At 40.6% G+C, this 16,156-nt stretch overlaps 3 non-coding genes across 3 annotated transcripts; 1 reads left to right on the top strand and 2 right to left on the bottom strand.

The window, feature by feature from the left end:
- Nucleotides 1-13,092: 13,092 nt before the first annotated feature.
- On the bottom strand, nt 13,093-13,233 carry LOC141326997 (U4 spliceosomal RNA). Its single transcript, XR_012354321.1, has one exon. It is a non-coding gene; the product is annotated as a U4 spliceosomal RNA (small nuclear RNA).
- Nucleotides 13,234-13,733: 500 nt separating this feature from the next.
- Nucleotides 13,734-13,815, top strand: trnas-gcu (transfer RNA serine (anticodon GCU)). Its single transcript has one exon. It is a non-coding gene; the product is annotated as a tRNA-Ser (tRNA).
- A 492-nt stretch (nt 13,816-14,307) lies between these two features.
- LOC141327094 (U4 spliceosomal RNA) lies at nt 14,308-14,448 on the bottom strand. The gene has a single exon (XR_012354411.1). It is a non-coding gene; the product is annotated as a U4 spliceosomal RNA (small nuclear RNA).
- Between the last annotated feature and the right edge of the window lie 1,708 nt (nt 14,449-16,156).

Raw genomic sequence — 16,156 nt, 5'->3', positions numbered from 1 at the left:
TACGTAAAAGAAATGAACAATGTAAATCAGCTTTTACACAGTCTGCTAGCAATGCTAAAACAGCACCTCCCCACTACACCAAACTCACTGGGCAGCTTGCTGAGGTGCTAACCGTTAAGGCTGTGAATTCTTAATTACCCCAGTAATCTACAACAAAGATGAAAGACTCTTTGTTAACAGAACAAAGGGAAGTTGAATATCACTCCCCCCAAACTTGGGGACACTTGGTTAACAACACTCACAGCCATACCAGAATATTTTATTCAGTAACCCATCCTCTGTTATGATGTCTACCAGGACTGATGTTTAATTAGAGGACTGAAATGTAGTGATTGCATTGTTTTGGAAATACATGTATTTTTGTTCTGCATTAGGAACTTATGTCTCACACTATACAGTGTGCACAACACTTAAAGGGACAGATTAGGACACACAAACCAGTGAGGAGCCCAGGAAAGAACCGAAGTGCAATAGGCCTCGGGGGCCAATCCTGCGGTGAACATTTCCTCATAGGTTTTTCCCCATTAGTACTTTCAATCCCCACCTCACTGGTCTATTAGGTGTCAAATTAAGATAAGGTTAAGAAAAAAAAAAAACACTATACGATCACTAGAATTTTAATGTAATAAATAAAACCACTATATGATCAACAGAAGTCTAAAAAAGTCTATGCATGAATACTGCTGGTCTGCTGTTTCTTTGTTTTCTTGTGTTTCAGGTGTGTATGCCAAGTCATCTTCATAAGAGAAACCCTGGTGTAAAGCATCACTTCAGACATCCATGAACAAGCTTCATGAGGACAAAGAGTCATCTGAGTGAATCTACGTGGGAAACGGACTACAGAAAACAGACAGCTTCACAGCTATTCAGGCACCATAGACTTCAAGACTTCCACTCTTACGCTACGTGATTTTCTGTGACATCATGTAGTTTGTACGACATTTTATGTGTCAACAGTTATGGTTCTGAAAAGAACTATTACACCTACGTAAATCTAGGACAAAACACAGAATAAGTTGTATGTGCCTGTAACTTTTTCAAGTTACATGACTGCAAGATGGGGCTTATGTTAACCAACGTAGGCTATAGAATGGACTTATGAAAGTTTCAGAGAATCACATGAGAGAACTTCAGTCATCCATCAACATGATCAAGATTGCCATTCTAGTAATCACCATGAACATCGCAACAAAATCCAACAAGACATTCTTGATCTTTCAGCAAAATTACACCAGATGACTGAAGATAGTTCTTCATGGTTTGGAAACTTGTTAGGGAAACCCTGGCTGTGGATCAAGGAAATAGCAGTTCTGCTATTGATTCTCCTACTGGTGTACTATCTATGCGTCCACAGTATCAAGTGTTTCATTCAGCAAAAGACCCACGACCATCATGCTGAAATGACTGGTCCAACCAGAAAAGACTATTACCCGTAAGAACTTAACGGGCCCTAGCTGCATGTTTCTTTCTGTGTCAACATGCCGTTACAAACAATCACCACAGAGCAAGTACTATGTGCCTGTAACAATCAAAGGTTACAAGAACGAACTTTTAAATGTTTAAATTTGTATTATGTGAGAGTTATTAGAACTCTCAAAGGGGGAACTGTGGGATTACAAATTTAAGAATCTGTTTATGATAATGCTGACCCTAGATTCTTACATAGCATCACAGATAAATCTAAAGTTAAGTACATTGAATTTAGAGGTACAGATGATGACATTAGAAGAAGATCAAATCAGGCAGCCCAGGTGTCTGAGACATTAACCTTTTTGTTACAGCTATTCCTTTGTCTCTATGATAATGTTAAAGTATGGGCAATACTGTCGGACTGATTGGATTAGTATATATGCCTTTGAATGATACCTTTGTCTCAATGATAATGTGAAGGTATGGGCAATACTGTCAGACTGACTGAATTAGCACCTATGCCTTTGAATGACACTGTTATGATAATGAGATCAGGGCTGGGGAACTCTGGTAACGGGCTGATTCCTGTACTGCATTTGCATGCTTTGTTTAGATTGACTCCACCTCTATGTAATCCTCCCCCTAGAAAGGTATATAAACTGTAATGTATATGCCTTAGTAGACGACTTTTGATGACTGCAGCGAACGAACAGCTAGGATCTCAATAAAGAGAAACTTCTGCTTCAAGATATCCAAAACGTCTCCTGGTCTCTGAGAAAAGTTCACAACACTCGGTTATGCATAAAAGCGCAAGGAATAATTTGGATTATGGACAATGTGTTCGCTCTGTCTACAATGTAAGAACTTCACATTTGTGTATCATGAATTGAAAAGAGATCTCACAGAAAGTGCAGTTTTTTGGTTGAAGCACAATAAAGGACATTGTTATCATTTTTAAAATCACCGTTTCGGGTTACAACTACAACCCTTGTTCCCTGAGAAAGGGAAGGAAACATGAGGACATACAGAGACAGGCTCCTCCTTCCGTCATCTCCACCTTGGACTCTGTTCTTCATCCTCCTCCCAGATGTCCATTCTTCTCCTTCTGTTGTTCCATTAGTGCAATGATGCGCCTTCCAGAAGGGGAACGATATGCCAGAAATATAGACCAGGGCCCGTAATTACAAAACATTTTATCTTACCACTAAGAGTTCTCCTAAATAGCAGTAAAAGTTTTTAGCTAAGAGTTTTCTCTTAAAACCTATTAACAAAGCTGCTGAGACAAACTTTTACTGAGCAGTAGAGAGAAGTCTTAAGCTAAGAGTAAGGGCGGGGTTGATCTTGTTACTATGGATGATGTCAGCCTGCTCACTAACCATGCATACAGTGATTGGCTGATAGGGGAGGGGTCTCTGTCAGACATTTATTCATAGAAATATTGTTGTAAATGTGGCCATATTCAAATAAAGAATTTAAAATACAGGGCAAGTGTCACGTACTAAACAAGCGTTAAAATGATTGACAGCCTTTTATAACAAACAATTAGCTGATATGCATGTAAATGTAACCCCTCACACCCAAGTCCTACCACACCCACTCCAAGCAGGTCTCGAACCCGGGTCTCCAGCACGTGAGGCGGATGCACTAACAAGGAGGCTAAAGGCTACAACCTCTTGGTCTGTCGCTATACATAAACAGACTTTTTAAAAGAGTTTTTTATGCTTTTAATGACACACAATAGCGGAGAACTGACACAAAATCATTGGGTGAAGGGAAGGGGGCGGGAGCAGCAAAACATTTCGAAACTGGAATTGAACTTGGGGCGCTTTGAGCAGAGTTACGCTATATATTGACGCACTAACCACTGGGCTATTGGTGTTGACGTAAAAAAATTTTTTTGTTCTATTCATGATAGAATAATCATGGCTGATAGCGAGATACGGAAACGTAAAACAAAACCAAACTGGACGCAAGAACAGCTGTTACTTCTTGCCCATCGTATGAAAATTTGGAGCTGGGATAACCTCCAAGACTAAAAAAAAAAAAAGTGGTGTAGGAATATGCGTGCATATACAGGAAGAGTGTTTCTAAATAGTTTAAGTTCCGAGGCAGATCGCCAGCAACAGCAATATTAGGAAGGTTAGGATTTAATCTTGTGATTTAAGCCTGATTTAGACTGATTTATACTCGAAGCGTTCTTCTGCACCGCAAGCCTGTGCTGCCTGCGCACGTGCATCACCAAATTCTAGGCCTCTGTTCCTAAAAGATCTTAAGGATAAAAGTAGCCTATCTCATAACTTAGCGATTTAAGAGAAAATCTTAAAAGTAATGTTTAAAACAATCCTAAATTTAGGACTCCTAATTTTTGCTCTAAGAGTATTTGACAAAGCGTTTTAGCACTAAAACTAGCTCCTAAATCTGCTAAATGTTAGGAGCAGTGGAGAGGACTCCTAAATCACTAAGATCAAGTCCTAAAACTATCCTATAATGGCTGTTGCTGGCTGTCTGCCTCGGAAGATTTTAGAAGCATTGGATGATAATGAGCTTTTCAGAAGATGTGGTCTTAAGGTATTATGACTATTGCAGAATTGCAACAAATAGAAACAACCCAATTACGCCACAGATCAAGGTTCTGACAATACTCGAATGGCAGCTCCTTATGAATGCAATAAATATTTTAATGAGGCAAAGGATTTCAATCTGCAATAGCATGACAAGGTTATATGAAAACATTATCGGCAACTTGAAAGTAATGTCCGTTTAGCTGTAGCTGTTGTTTATCACTTAAATCTCTGCCTTAATTTGCCTGACTTTGCAAAGAATACCAGCACTTTTCACAGTAATCTTTGCTTCTGGACAAAAGTGGGAAAGCTGCATTTATTTGCACACATATATTTTTCCACACATCTTTTTTAGTTTTTGAGGTTATCCCAACTCCAAATTGTCCCTTATATCATTGTTTTCATGAACAAATTGCACACCGCCACACGAAATGGGTGATTTCACAAACCCAAGCGACGCGTATAAATCAGTCTTTACGTTGCACAGATTTAGGAGCTAGTTTTAGCGCTAAAATGCTTTGTGAAATACTCTTAGAGCAAAAATTTAGGAGTCCTAAATTTAGGACTGACACGCCCATTATTTTTAAGATTTTCGCCTAAATCATCAAGTTAGGAGCTACTTTTAGCCTTAAGATGTTTTTTTGTAAATACGGGCCCTGGACTCAAAACATTATAGCGACTGTATTTAGGACAATTACATCTTAAGTAAACTTTCTGTATTTGACTATTCAAGTGAGGTGCAGATTTCTTTCACTACATATATTCGGCAAGACATAAATATAACGTTACCGCCTAGCCGCAGCTAACAGTATTAGCTTATACGAACAAAACACAGTAACACACACTGGTAGGATACTAAGATATGTAACGTAGACTAACTATGTACACTTTTCGTCTTTTATCGCACGCCAATGACCACTCCTCCGTTGTTGAAAGCCTGACAAGCATGTTTGTGTGAACATTCTCTGGGAGAATACTATTACACAGTAACACGTTGACTGATGTCTTTTGGACCAATAGTTTTTGAGAAAAGTGGGGAAAAGCACCTCCTCCGCATGTGTACGGAAGATGATAAGCATTAACGATGTTCCGTACAGGCTTACAATGGTGTTCCGTACAGAGGGCGTATCTTGAAAAAATGGACATTCAACAGATCAACAGTGTGCCATTTATTTGTTTTTACTGAAGAAAACAACATTTAAATTAATAAGGAAGGTGAGTTTTGTGACATATCAGGACACAAATTGGTGTAATAACATGGGTATGACATAGGTATTGCAAGGAGAGGGTGACTTATGAGGACATTGCCCATGTCCCCACTTTTCAAAAGGCTTATAAATCATACAGAATACGTTTTTTGAGAATGTAAAGATATGCACAGTCTCCTGTGAGGGCTAGGTTTAGGTGTAGGGAAGGTGTAGGGTGATAGCAAATATCGTTTTTACAGTATAAAAACCATTACGTCTATGGAATGTCCCCACAATTCACAAAAACAAACGTGTGTGTGTGTGTGTGTGTGTGTGTGTGTGTGTGTGTGTGTGTGTGTAGGTTTGTGTTTTATGTTGACAGACAACATTTATGGCACAGCCAGTTGGTGTCTGGCACTTCCTCCACTTCTGCACACACCAAGTGGAACCACAATTGGCACAAATCACACTGGAGCCATTCATCAATGGCCTCATCTTCTGAGCCAGGTGGGACCACTCTACGGCAGACAGCACAGTGTTCCCCATCTTCCGTCTGAGTAGGAGGTGCCTGCCTCTTTTGACGTTTGGCCTCCTGGGCTTGCCTCTTTTCCTCCTCCTTTTTTGCCATCTCTTCCTTGCGCTTTCTTTTGTTTTCTTCCTTCTCTTTTCCCTCAGTTTTTTTTTCTACCAGCAGGTTGAAACACTCGTCGCTGGTGATGACACGGGCTGGCAAAGGAATGCGACGCCTCACTTTCTCCTTCCTTTCCAGGGCTGGACTCATGAGGACATTAGGCAGACTCTCGGGTATTACGCCTGCTGCCACCAGGTAATTTTTGGGAGCCACCCGGTTACAGGTGGGACAAGGTGTTTGAGTTGTGCTTAATCTGTCATCAGGTTGAGTGCTGGACGTGAAGGTGAGAGTGGCGTGAGCACTGGATGGTGTGGGTGAATGAGTAATGGATGTTGTGGTGGCAGAGCTGGTTGGTGTGGCAGGAGCGATGGATGGTGTGTCTGACGGAGTGGCGGGAGCGATGGATGGTGTGTCTGACGGAGTGGTGGGAGCGCTGGATGGTGTGGCATCATTTCCATCTGCAGATGGAAGCACTCTTACCACCTAATAAAATAAAACGTACACAGCAAAAAGGCCAGAGTTAAATTAACTCTCCAGGGAGTTTATATGAGTCCACTCTCAAAAGTGTTAAGTGTTAAAATCAGAGAGTTAAATTAACACTGAAGCAGAGTTAAAGTCAATGAGATAATTAGTGATTAATTAAGTCATGATTGATCATTATTGAAGACACCTGATGTTAACAAGCACAATCACCAAAGGAGAAAATCACATTTTTTAAGAAACCATTACAGTGGTCAGTGTTTCCATTAGTTGGGCTCTTGAACTTAACGTTTGTAAAATCTCAACTTGTTTGGCTGCTGTAGCAGTGTTATAACAGCCAGACAAAAGGCAACCAGGTTTTCAATAATTCTTTGTGAAATATTAGACTATGGTTTTTATCACTGGTTACATAGACTCTATGAATGAGAACCACATCTTTAATCAGACAGATATGTAAAAAAAAAAAAAGTATTTTGATCAAAGTCTAGACAAAAAGAAAATAAAGTAGATAAGACACACAGACATGAAGAATCAGTGTGAGAACCACAACAACGGTGACCATCAAAAATAGTATTGTAGCCAATCAGGACTCATCCATGACTCCCATCATGCATTGCGGCATGGATAAATGATGAGAGTTCAGAGTTGATCTGTTTATCTGAACACGTCGTTTGTCACCGTTCCTGAGATTCATACGCTGGTTCTTGATGTGTGTGTTTGTCTAAACAACCCAATTTTGACTTATGAGAAATTCTTCCAGAATATATTTTAAAAAAAGATGGAGAGATTTGTTTGTTGTGGACTCATGAGACTAAATATATACAACAGTTAATAGACTGAACTCTTTTAGAAGCTTATCTCCGAGTTACAGATCCTTTAATGGAAAATAACTCAGAGACTTGATTCTAAATTGAGTTCAATGATTCAGGTCAAGCAATGATTACATTAAAACATAACCATCACCTCCTGATGACTTGTGGTCTTGGCTTGCCTGGTTGTTATTCCTCAAATAAAGCAGCCCAGCAAGATCTAATGTTAATGATATAAGGGTCAAGAGCCCAACTAATGCAAACACTGACCACTACAATGGTTGCTTAAAAAATGTGGTTTTCTCCTTTGGCGATTCTGCTTGTTAACATCAGGTGTCTCCAATAATGATCAATCATCACTTCGTTAATCACTAATTATCTCATTAACTTTAACTCTGCTTCAGTGTTAATTTAACTCTCTGATTTTAACACTTGACACTCTTGAGAGTAGAATCATATAAACTTCCTGGAGAGTTAATTTAACTCTGCCCTTTTTGCTGTGTATGTAAAACTCATTAACACACTTGGAAAGAAATGTAAGTAACTTAGAGGATGAATTATCATATTATTAATGTCAAAATACCTGTGTTGTGTCCACAGCAGCCCTGGAGAGAGGAAAGATGCCAGCCTTGCGGAACCCAGCCTTAATGTTTTGGGCTGTGACTGCAGTGGGGTAGACATGTTTGAGGAGAGCTGAAAACTGCTTCTTCCCCACAACAATGTCCCCTCGCACCAGACCCATCCTGGAAGCCATAGTGGAGAAAGCAGTCTTCAGTGGGTTGAAGACTGCAATGTCAAGGGGCTGCAGAATATGGGTTGTGTGGGCAGGTAGGCAGAGAATTTCAATTCGGTTTTCCCTGCAGAACATGATTACATCTTTTGAAACGTGTGTCTCGTGTTGGTCAATGATTAAAATTAGTGGTCTCTCTTCAGGAACATATTTAATGAAATGGCTGAGCCATTTTAAGAAGAGCTCCGAGTCCATGTAACCATTATCCTGGACACCGTAGAGGGCGTTGGGGGGCCCATCCAGCCTGTAGGCATTACTCGGAAGGCATTCACACAGCAGTGGACTGTGATGTGCTCCCTGGTGGTCTGCTGCTGCTGGTACACATGCTTCCTTCCAGTCTGGCACAGGACCTTTTCCCTGGACCGAGGCTTGTCTCCAAAGCCAGTCTCATCACAGTTGTAGATGAGATGTGGCTTTTCATCTAAACCGTGCATTACGTAAAGGTCCTCAAACAGCCTGAAGAAGGCTTCAATGGCCTCTGGTGTCGCCCCATGGACCCTGGCTCTGTCAAGGGAATCTGCTGTCCGTGAGGTTAATTCTGGATGGTGGGCCTTGAACCTGGACCACCACACATCGCTTGGGCCCTTCTCCAAATTGACAGTGGTGCTCTCCGTTCTGCCACTCTCTTTTATAATCCCCACAGCCAACACTTTGACAAGGGATCTTGTCACCGGAAAGCCATGGTCCGCTATCCAGAAAATAAAAGAAACTAGAGCCTCTTCCTCTGCAGGTGTCAGGGCTGAGTTAGGATGAGGGTTGTGGACATATTCATTTTTTTTATAGTCCTGGAGAGTAGTGTGGGGAATGCTGTATTTTTTTGCAGTTGCCCTTAAACTTGCCCCTGCCTTCACTTCCTCAACTGCCTCATTTGATTTCTCCTTTGAATATTGTTTTTTTCTTTCCTGACATCTTTCTTTTCCTTTTGCTTTGCTGACTTTCCTGTAAATTAACATTATTTGTGTCAATTGTGTGAAATTGTTTTTCAAATTGTTATATTATGAATTATGAAATTGTATGTCTTATATGAACTCTTACTAAATAACTTTTCTAAATAACCTATCATTGTGTTTGACTTTATAATAAATTAAATAACTGAAAAGTTGGCAATAAAATAATGTTACGTTACAATCCAGTTTTATTTCATGTTTAATTTGTTAAAGAATGACAATTTAAAATGTCAAAACATTAAATTCATGTAACATTAAATTAATGCCAACTTTTTTCTTTTTAAATTAACATGAATGCTAACTTAATTGACCCTTTATGAACTTATAAATCAAAACTGCGCGCAGGATGATGGGCAAACCGCGTCTGCTGACGGAGAGTGGCGCCAAGTGGTCATCGCCCACATTTGACGTTTAAATATTCCCATTTCAAAGCATTTATTCAACAAAAGGTAATTTATTTAACAATTTGTGATAACTTAATATTCATTTTATAAAGACTAATACTGTGAGATCCATAAATTTAATGGAAATGCAAATTTTTGCTGCTCTAGTTGTCTTCCCTCCCAAGTGCCAGTTTCACGTTTAGTTTGCCCACCATCCATTTTCAAGCGCAGTGGGCGGACCTAACAAACTTACTGAAATCTCTCTGGAACAAATGGTGGGAGTGTCTCTGTCGTGATCGGGGGTGAAAGAGGGAGAAATGAAGATTGACACAGATATATAGTTTATGTATGATTTATTCAGCGATCGGCAGTAAAAGGTAATCTGTACGGAACATCGTTTGTGTACGGAACATGGTTAGTCTACGTTAACCCTAAAAAAATTCTAACAAAAGGTTTCTCAGCTGTTTTTTGTAGTATTAGGTGTCCTTAAAAACATACTAAAAGTTTACCAAAGTTTGACCACTAGAAAGGTGTCATTTTCAAGATGGCGTCCAAGATGGGATGAAAACCCTTAAAATATCCTAAGTCCTAGCCAAGTAATCTTGGTGTCTAACCCAATGTTTTCTGGGTCTATGAATCCGTTGGACTTGTCTAAATTGCACTGACATGATTACATACTTACACTCTAAAAACTCCTGGGTTATTTCTTTAACCCATTTTCTGGGTTATTTGTGTTGGGTTAAAATTTTGGGTTATTTTTTCAGAGAGTAACTATTTTCTGGGTTATAGGGCTAATATTTTGACCCAATTCCTGGGTTGTTTAGGTTTATGGGTTATTTTTCAAAGAGTAACCCATGTTCTGGGTTCACGAAGCCTTCCCCCCGCTATTCTGGTATTTTCTCACAACAGTCGTTTGAGTAACCGTCACTTGAACTTCACACTCGATCCTTTTTGGCCTGGGCTTCTTCGGTACAACTTCGTCGCGTATTCAAGGTAAGCAAGTATTTTCAGTGTCAATGTAACGTAAACTTTTCTGTGTCCATGTCCCCGTTGGTAGTTTAGCACCATTTGCTGAAAAAATGACCGTGGTAATTCTGTGGTTATCATGTAGTCACCCGCGGATATCGCGACATGTAACTAGTTTAAAATCCGTGTAAAATCAAAATAAATGTGTTTTGAGTTTTTCAGACTAAAGAAGAAAGTGTTATTAACCACCCAGCCAAATTTGAATGATTAAAAATAACGATAAGTTCATGAAATTGGATGTCAAAATGGTTGAAATGCTTTTGAGAAGTAAATGTATGACCTAAATGACTGAATTCACTTTACACGGTGTTTAAATTCTATTTTTCATAAATTGTGCTGTACTTATCTCATTGTTATAATGGTGGTAATACGATAAGTACAGTGCAGCTAGTGGCGACTTCATGCCGCGTTAAGGGGCTCAAACATCGGATGAGAAGCCGCCCTCGCCGCGTCTAGGACAACTCGAGGTATCGCGTACTTTCTCAGTTTATGGCCAGCAATATTGTTATGTTTAAGGACATGGGTTTAGATAATTCCAGTACTATGTTATGATTGTACTGTATAATTAAATACAACCGTTGCTGAGTCTGCAGTCTGAACACTTAACGTCTGTTAACTGAATGAATTGAGAATATCACCTGAAAATCCATTAACATCAGCAATTTTTCATTCTAGTAGCCGATTTCTGTAAATTAATGTAAAACTAAATTTATATTGCAGCACATGGTGAAGTCAGTATAACGACGATTTGTGACAAATAAGTGTAAATTTAATATAAGACTATGTACATTGCGCCGCCGGTGTGTGTACACTCATAGGGGCCGTTCACATGAAGCGTCTTTTGCGCGCTCAAATTCGTTATTTCAAATGTAGGCGCGCGGCATGCGCACCTCAGCTCATGTGACATGAACTAACCAATTAGCTTCATCCTGTCCCGTAATAGCATTGAAAGCACTTCCTAGTCGGAGAAACAGTTTATCATAGCTGTACAGGAATAAATATTTTTAAATAAATTTAATAACAGAGCTACTGCAAACGATTTTTAATGCTGAAAATCCATTTATCCTTTCCTGAATCTTCCGCGTATTTATGGAGAGCGCAGGTCATGGTTGCTTAGCAACGGCACAAGCTTCCGGAGCGCAAGCGCCCGAGCGCTTCGTTGATAGGATGAAAGCGGCGCGCCTAGCGTTTTCCACGCGTTTTTAGGTGCGACATGTGAACGGCCCCATAGAGAATAATGTGTTTGAATTTTAAAAACCCTTCTCGTCCAGTGTGCAACCCCCTTTAGCCGCGGCTAGAGCGACGAGGCAACACAATAGTTGAGTTATGTTAACCAGCTGCGCTGTGCTTATCATATTATACAGTGCTCTACTGGCTTAAGTAGTAAGAGTTAAAGAAGCGTGTCAAGTCTTCAAATTGTTGCTAACTTCTATTGCTATGTTTTCTCCAGGTCATTTTAAATGGACAGCTTTGTCGCTGATAAACTAACTGAGTGGAGGCTGTCTGAGCAGATAGAGAATTTTAGAGGTGAGCGTTTTACTCTTAACTGCCCTCATATCATCTCTCTATACCTAAACATTTTTCTTTAATATGGCTTAAATGTGTCAGTGCAAGATTTTGTGACAGTCACAACTTCTTCGACAGTGGGGAATGCATATCTATAATAACCCTTATAGTTAAAAGATACTTGTACCTTGTCTTTTAGCTGTTATGCATAATAATGGGCCAGATATTCACCTTTGCATTAATGTCATTATTACACTTGTTAATGAAAGAAAAGATAGACTGTATGGAACTCATATGGAAACTGATGCTCATTTAAAACTTGTTTTTTTTTTAACAAAGATGCATTTCCTAGTTAGAAACTATAGAAATGATCCCTGAAAGTATAGTTTTGACCTCCATTTTGCAAAACCAGCTTATGCGACTTCTGACACTTTGAGTCTCAGAGATGGTGACAACCTAACAACAGAGATGAGAAAAGTTACATCTGAAACATCATTAGAGTCCTAAAATTTTTTTTGTAATTTTAGTCGGATGCAGTTTTCATCTGCCCCCAAATTACACAGGCGAAACTGATGCTCTCGCGTTGTGCGAGACTGTCAACCCTTCCCGTGGGTAGGGCTTAAAGCAGGCTTAGAGATTTCTTCTGTCAGTTTTGACCCAATCTGTTTTTGGGAAGCGCAGTTTGACCCAGCAGTGCGGGCCAACAACACGTTCTGTTTTGCCGCGTGAAGGCGGTTCAATGCTTTGGACAGCCTATGGTTGAGTCGTGATTTTCCACCAATTTGGGGCACCTTTCTTATGGAAATCAAGGATGATTTCATGGGAAATGGCAAACTGGTGTAGCGTTTGGCTAATAAGCTAAAGCTACAAAGGATGTACCGGTGCCCCGTCGTCCGAGCAGAATCCACATTCGGCCCTAATCGGAGGTTACTACTAACGTTCGATTGTGTCTCATAGGGAGTTTGGCGCAGGGCCTCAGTGGAAAACAGGCCCTCGGCGGCTGAAACAAAAGACGAAGAATGCATCCACATGCACATGAATCAGGAGTGTTAAATAAAGAAACCCCGCAAGATGACGAGGTGGTCCAGTGGTTAAGGCGGTGGAAGGCTAATACATTGTGCTCGACACGCATTGGAAGCTTTAGCGCCACTGAGAGCCCACCGGACCAGACAGGACCAACCTGTTTACGATGGGTAACGGTGATCTGTAATTGCGCTGCAGTTTAACGATACCTGTCTTGAGAACATATTGACAAAACAACAAGCCTTCTGGCTCTGGCGCTCTATCATCAGTAGACAGCTTTTTGGCGAGGAAAAAAAACCCTAAACGAAACAAGGCTATATTTCTCAACAAAACTCTAAGCCTCCAGAGAGGCTAGCAAAAATTGCCAAAGCTAACTGTATTTCAAGTCATCCTGGCGGGGTATTGGGTAAAGTTTTCAACCAGCAATGATCGCGCCTCGGATAAACCTCATAGGCTACAATATTGCCTCTGCGAAAGAATGCCAGCGACGGTCGTGACCTTTTCGTGCACCTACGTGGATGTGAACCGACAAGGTGGCAGCAAGCTTTAAACATGACGCACAAACAGTCTCCTGGCACGGGTTGCTGCACCGTGTTTCCACGGAACAGATTAGAGGTGTGTAAAAGACGGCTCATTCACTATTCCCTCTGTGCTCAAAACAGCCTGCTGAAAGCACGGCAGCAGCAGCTGAAAAGGTCCGCAGCATGGCCTGTCTCGGTCAGCAAGGGGACGGGGTGGCCGAGTGGTTAAAGCGATGGACTGCTAATCCATTGTGCTCTGTGCAATGGTTGGAATCCCATTCTTGTCGTTCGGTTCCTTTAGCACTGGACCTTAATCCAGGTCCTGGGGACCCCATGCTAAACTTTTTGTGTGTCCTCCTTATCTAACACACTCAGTTCAGTTCTTAGAGTTCTCTACTAATGAACTGATGATCTGATGATCTGAATCAGGAGTGCTAAATAGAAAATGCCGCATAAAATGACGAGGTGGCCGAGTGGTTAAGGCGATGGACTGCTAATCCATTGTGCTCTGCACGCGTGGGTTCGAATCCCATCCTCGTCGTTCGGCTCCTTTAGCAGTAATCCTCGGTCCTGGGGACCCCACTCTGCACTTTTTGAGTGTCCTCCTTATCTGACACACTCAGTTCAGTTCACTGAGTGCTCTACTAATGAGCTGATGGTCTGAATCGGGAGTGTTAAATAAAAGGACCACGGAAAGTGACGAGGTGGTCGAGTGGTTAAGGCGATGCAAGGCTAATCCGTTGTGCTCGGCACACCTTGGTTGGTGTGGGTTTGAATCCCATCCTCTTCATTTGATGATTTAGCACCACTGAGAGCCCACCGGAACAGACAGGCCCAACCTGTTTACGATGGGTAGCGGTGAGCTGTAATTGTGCTGTAGTTTAACGATACCTGCAGCGAAGTCTTGAGAACATATTGACAAAACAACAAATCTTCTGGCTCCGGCACGCTATGATCTGTAGACACCTCATTGACGAGGACCAACAACCAGCCACTCCAACAAAACGAAGCAAAACTATCTTTTTCAAGAAGCGTCCAGAGAGACCGGCAAAAACTGTCGAAGCCGACTGTATTTCAAATCATCCCGATGGGATATCGGGGGAAAGTTTTCAACCAGCAATGATCACACCTCAGATAAACCACACAAGCTACAACATTGCCTCTGCGATAGAATACCGGTGACGGTCGTGACCTTTTCTTGCAGCTACTTGGATCTGAACCGACAAGGTGGTAGCAAGCTGGATGAGCCCCAGAGACAGATCATCAGTGAAGACCTCTTCACCTGGACGGCCATCGACGCAAGACTGTGAAAACCAGATCCTCTCCAATCTGACACTGTGGCAACATGGAACTTTTGCATCTACATTAATATTAGTCTGTTTCTTCTTATTCTGAGGTCACCGTAGCCGCCAGATCCATTCTGTATTCCGATCAGATGGTCACTGCAGTCCCCCGGATCCAGTCCGTACCAAGAGCAGATGGTGGATCAGCACCTTCAGCCGAATGTCAGCGGATACCATGTCAACTAGATGAGCCCCAGAGACAGATCATCAGTAAAGAATGAATCCACATGCCACAGCAAACTCGAGCTGGTGAAAATGTTCATCAAACACCCGCCACTGACTTCTTTTAAAACAAGCCAGCTAGGATAAACGCCCCCTGAGAAAGCTGTGCCTCGCAACCCTAAGAATGGCATAGGCGTTAGTGGACACCTGACGCGCGTGCAAAACACCGGCATTTCACACGTCCCTGGGTGGGCTCGAACCACCAACCTTTCGGTTAACAGCCGAACGCGCTAACCGATTGCGCCAAAGCTGGGGAACAATAGTCTGTTAAGGGGGGGGAAGAAAAGGAAGGAGGGGGGAGAAGAGGGGGAAAAGAGAAAAAGAAAGAAAAGGAAAAAATGAGGAGAAAAGAAGTGAAAGGGAATTTTATCTCTTTGTCCTTTAAAGCAATGTTTTTGTAGTGTATATTTACAATAAATTATCTAAAAAAAAAAAATGTTTTCTCTATTTTCCTGTACATTTATATGGGGGTAAGGATGATCACAAGCTTCCCAGTTCATATTACAGTGTTGCCAAAGATTGAAGTGTTTACTGAATGTTTTATTTATCAGTAATTATCACATAAATAATGTCCAAATGAATGAAATCATTTTTGAAATGACAAATTAATATTTTATTAGATTTATATTACTGATTATTGATATTTTATTCAAAGTTTTTGCACTTTAAATATATTTCTGCTGTAGTTATGTTCTAAAACTTATAGTACAAAAAATTGTACATTTATGTATTAAATCATCCCCAAATTTATCAACATTTTTAAAAGGGCGTATAACTGTTTAATGATACTGTAACAATGACAAACAAAAAGAGTTATTTGATCATGACCAAACTTTTATTTTTCAATCAGTCAAAGCCAATTATTCATTATTCTTTTTTTTCTTTTTTTTAATTTTTATTCTTGTAGTTATGTTGCATGTGCAGAAAACAGAATATTACCTCTTAATAATAATTTGCAAGTGCAAAAGAACAGAAAACAGAACTATACATATAAACAAAACCGTCCAATGTCCATGGCTCTTGTGCATTAACTGCAAGTGAAAAGAACAGAAAGCACAAAACAATACAAATGAATAAAACTTTAAAATATTAATGACTCCTGTCCTGTGCATGTTTTGCAAGTACTAAAGAACAGAAAACCAAACTATACTATTAAATAAAACTGTCTTAATGTCCATGGCACTAGTGCATTCATTGCAAGTTCAAAAGAACAGAAAGCAGAAAACAATGCACATAAATAAAACTTTATCCCCTTTCTTTTTTGGACTCTTATGGATGGCACAGAGCTTGAAATGGTCTCTATCAGGAGACAACAAT

This window comes from Garra rufa, chromosome 2 (assembly GCF_049309525.1).
Source record: "Garra rufa chromosome 2, GarRuf1.0, whole genome shotgun sequence".
Classification (NCBI taxonomy): domain Eukaryota; kingdom Metazoa; phylum Chordata; class Actinopteri; order Cypriniformes; family Cyprinidae; genus Garra; species Garra rufa.
This window is presented reverse-complemented; position numbering and strand designations above follow the sequence as displayed.